Source organism: Pinus tabuliformis, chromosome 7, assembly GCF_031772625.1.
Source record: "Pinus tabuliformis cultivar Carrire ecotype Pingquan chromosome 7, CPIR1, whole genome shotgun sequence".
NCBI lineage: Eukaryota > Viridiplantae > Streptophyta > Pinopsida > Pinales > Pinaceae > Pinus > Pinus tabuliformis.
The window spans coordinates 1752381414-1752386522 of NC_142293.1; positions in this window are offsets into that span (position 1 = coordinate 1752381414).

The window sequence follows — 5109 nt, forward strand, 5'->3', positions numbered from 1 at the left end:
GATATGACCAAACCTTGACTATCATGAATTTCATTGATTACGGACCAAGACGTGAACCAGCAGAGGCCAGACATGAGGGGAAATGAGTTGCGTGACTTTCTCTGTCAGATCATGGCATGTCCCTAGCAAAATGCAGCTGAGTGAATGGAGCGGGACACCTAAAATTGAAATTCACAAAGTGTTTTGATCTCTGACAGAGGGCTGACCAGACCGACTCTAACACTATCCTCTAGGGCTCCAACCCTCTTCTAGTATAGGCTCCAACTTGGTCTTTTGAGGACTCCTATCCTCTATCTTCAAAGCACCAACCTTGTCTTTATGAGGCTCCCACCTCCTAATTCAATTTGTCAGGATAAGTTTAGTAATTGTTCAAAACTCCCAATGTCTTCTTCAATGCACACTGTTTATCTTCAACAATTCCTCCACTTAATCTCCAAATCCATTCATCAATGACAACTTGCTTTATCATGAAGGTGTCTCTGTAGCTCTTTATGGTACCAAAAAAAACTCCAATATTACTCCATGAGGACTTCAACAAATCATAATATTTCTAAGGGTTATGTTCTTCAAGTATTCCTTGCAAATCCAAGCACAAATCCAAAATTATTTTTCTTGAAATCCGTGGTTCTAATTATAGAATAGTCTCCTCTGTTTGAGACTGTAATATCACTAGTTTGAGCTTATTTCTCATAGGTCTAAGGTATTGACTATAGCTATCCTAAGTGACAACATTATTTTCTCCACAGGTGGTTGATCCTATTCTCCAAACCAAGCTTCAATAGCCTTCACACAGGTAAAGACTTTTGCAACCAAGTTAGGTAGACTATCACACTGTTTCCAAACATAGATTCGAAATAATGTTCTCTTCCACAGGTATCTAAACTAAGGCTTAACTACAATAGTCCGAGGTACAAAAATATGAGACAGAGATATAGAACTAATTCGAGCTACTAAACGAACCTCCACAAGACTCTCCTTCAATTTGAGGTCTTCACTTCTACTGAGCTACAAAATATTTGGGCCTTCACAAATTTGTTGTAGCTTCGAGCCTTTCATGCATGTTTGTTCGACTTACTTCAACCCTTCCAAATGTGATTGTCCACAGAACTAGACTTCACTGGAAATGTCCCACATATTTGAGCTCGTACGGCTTTATCTGCTTTAGGTATATCATGATCCTTCTTGGCCTTTAAGTCTCTTTACCTTTACTCTTCCAAGTTCATGAGTTGTGAACTGTATCTTCCTCTCTGTGATGGATGACTGAGATTGATACTTGAAGTGAAGTATTTGGCTTGTAATTGTACGAGTTTCACTAATAATGAAAAGATACATTTATCAGAGAATAGGACGACTTGTGCATGAGGTGGCACATTAAAAGTATATCAAAAGGGGGCTTTGTTAATAATCAACCAAATATAACAGTTTCATTGTTTACGACAACTATATTATAATAGAAACATAGGAGGGGTTATAGATTTTAAAGAATGTGAAATGATATTACAATGGATGCTAGGAGGTCCCACATGCCACATGATCACCATAGTCCCGCACATTGCAATCACATGGATATCGAATATTTTTAAAGTTGTGCACAAGCCAAAGTTTAAATATGTCGACAATCTTGATATTGCGATATTACTTATCGCTCTTTCCTGCTTTGACCTCCAATGCAGTGGATATGATATTTCAATAGAACCATTTTTATAAACCAATTAAGTCCGCAACATATTGCAATAGTATCTTCAGTCTTATCAGAGAATTTTATTGAAGGTTTTAACATGACATGCCTACAAAACTTGCGATAGGAAATTTCTTAAGTACAAATGCAATATTACATTTGAAAACATTATAATAAGGCGAGGCAGGTCCGCAAATCATATCGCAATCGAAGATTAGACCTCATTGGAGGATCTTATTGGAGGTCCCATTCTAAAAGCTCCGATAAAGGGCGAATGGGATTGAACAATTGAATTCAATATTAGATCACATTGGGTTGGTATATCAGAAGTTGAAGGAAATCGCATATCGCAGATCGAGGTTTTTGGGTGGAGACACATAACAAAACACCGATATGATTTCTTTGATTTGGTTCTGGATACTTCATCGATATTGTTTCTCTTTGCTCCTCTGATATCACTGTTTCTACCCTTTAGGTATTCGTCTTGGGAATATATGATCTTCTCTTTGGATTTTCCCCTCCTTGGCTTGTCACTCCTACTCCTAGCTCGCATATGCTTTCCTTTGGCTTCCGATCACTTTGCTTTGATGACTTTGATGGCTTTTGATGGCTTCTTGTGGCTTTCGATGGCTTTTGATGGCTTCCCTCCTTGGGACTTCTCCTTGTGTCCAACACTTCTATTATGTCTATATATGGCTTATGCTATATTCAATCCATATGGTCCTCCATCTCATCATATGATCTCCAACCATGTCATCATATGTCATCAAGTTCTTGATCAAGGATATCATAATATACATGAGGTTATGTCATATTCATAAGGTCTTTCATCACTATGATCAATGAGAAACATGACAGGTCACAAAAATTCGCCATCACAAACAAACCATATTGACATCAATGACAACCTTGATAAACAGAGCCTTCACTATGCAAAAGGCTTTGTGTTGAGAAATTTCATTATAAAAACATAACCTCTAATCAATTAATTAGTGATGAAAATAGAGATTATACTACATCACAACTATTCCAACTATTCCCATTATTTGAAGATCAACATATCAAAAGTTATAATATTCACATAAAAACCATTTAAATTCCTATTTGAGGTGATTTTACGAGGCCGGAAAAAAGAAACTTGCCATATTCTTGTATGTTAATGTTATTTTATAGTAAATTGTCCCTATATATTTAATTACAAGCATGGAACGAATTGAAGATTCTTGCCTTTAGGGCTATAAAACATTCCAAAAAACCACAAATATAGGTTTACTTTATTTCTCTTCATCGTTTTTTGGATTAGATTTTCCTCCTAAATTTTTTTTTGGGAATTCAAAATATCACATTCTTTATAAGTCATAAAATGTCACTATTGTATTTCAATTAATATTTTTTAGGCCATAATATGATCATGGGTTTTCTATTTATAGGGAATTATGTCCAAACAATAGAACCTATGAATTCATGATCAATAATTATAATTTAGCATTTATTTAGTACATCCATGTTAGATTAGGTGTGAGCTTTTGGTATTTTTATAGTAGAGTTTTAAAAATAAGTTATATGAAAAAATATTGATCATACTTTTCTATTTCCTCCCGGGTCATTTGTCATGTCATAATTTTTTCGATTTTATCTTATGTTATTCATATGCTAGAGTAACTTTATATAAATTTATTTAAGAAATTAATTCATGTGGTTTTTATCATAGCTTATGAAAACAGCTTGTATAATAATTATTTATTAATTATACATTAGTTTTCTAGTCTTAAAGATATAGGTTAGCAACATGTTAAACGTATAATTTGTATGAATATAAAATATGAAAAAAATAAAATAAAAAATTGTGAAGGTGAATTGAAAAGCATTTTTAAATATATTTTTTTAATCTTATTTTATCTTATCTTACCTACTTATATGAATAATGAATATCATAATCAAATAAGAGACGAATCTAATCAAAATAAACCATGTGAATTAAGAAGAGGAAACATATTCTTTAATAAATCAGTGATACGGCAACATCACAGAAGGAAGAACACGAGAAGTGATTACACATTTTTGAGACGCAAGAGAAATACATATAACATTATGAGCCAAACTTAACTTTACCTTAGTATTTTCCTTAGTTTTGTGGGTATGCTTTCCAACCTTTCAAATGTATACGACAGTAGAATGCAAAATATACTAATATCATTAAAAAAGGGAATAGTATTTGTGAGAGTGAACTTAAAAAAATTATATAACCGAAAAAGGCATGTCTAGTGGACTACATAACATATGGAGGAATTTTCAATAACATAAATTTTCTTTTGTCACATCTTCGGATATTTGTACTAAAATTAGAACAATTGAAATTTAAGTATGACTTGATGTTGCCCCCTAACATATCATTGTGAAATACATCGCATTGAGCTTTCGGTATTTAAATATTATTTTCTTAATTACCATGAGAATTTGATCAGAATAAGAGAAATATTTCATTTCCGTGCTTTCTCCATACCACTTTCTAGCTTAGTTTGCATGGTAGCAAGAACTTTGATCACTATGTTTCATTGTCATTAAATGTGAGATATTCATACGTTTAGGAAATAATGAATAATGTAATCCATACCTTAAAGAAAAGAGGGAAAATTCTAGTTCATAAATGATGTATATTTTCATTCTCCCAAGATTATTTTGCTCCGTGTGATTATGATGTGTAAGTCTTAACTTATGAGTAAAGATTTAATCTAAATTAATTCATCTTGCTTGAAACCTTAGTAAAAGCCACCTGTTAAATGGCATGGTTATTTGTTAAATATCTTATAACCATGTATGGAAGATATGTTTCAAATTCTAATTTCTTATAGTCACTTCCCAACATAATAGGTTGAGATGTATGTAGTTAAAAGTTTGATATATTTTTACGAATGTAAAGAAATATATGTAAATTTATTGTGCATGTTTAATTAATCCAGTATTATCATAATTATTCAAGTGAGGGATACATTTGGGCATACTAACTCAATTAAAATAGAGATAGTAATATTTGTTAATTGATTATTAGGTATTTATGGATACTAACTCAATTAAAATAGAGATAGTAATATTTATTAATTGGTTATGATGTATGAATAGGGTTTACTAGGTGTTTATCTATAATATACTAGTTTAGATAGAATTGGTAGTTTTAAAGAAAAATACAAAGACGAAATCTCATATAAGAAATCAAGATCCACTAAAGGTGGATATGTTAAAATGAAAATTAAAAACATAAGGATTCCATTGTTTCTTGAGGAGAGACATGTTAGAATGATAATGATGTTCATAAAGAAAAGGGAATCTTTTTAGATTATCCATCGTGTGAAAATTAAGGAAAAAAAACTACTTGAGTTGAACACCAATTTATATTTTAATTAGAGAACTATTGTTCCATCAAGTTACATATA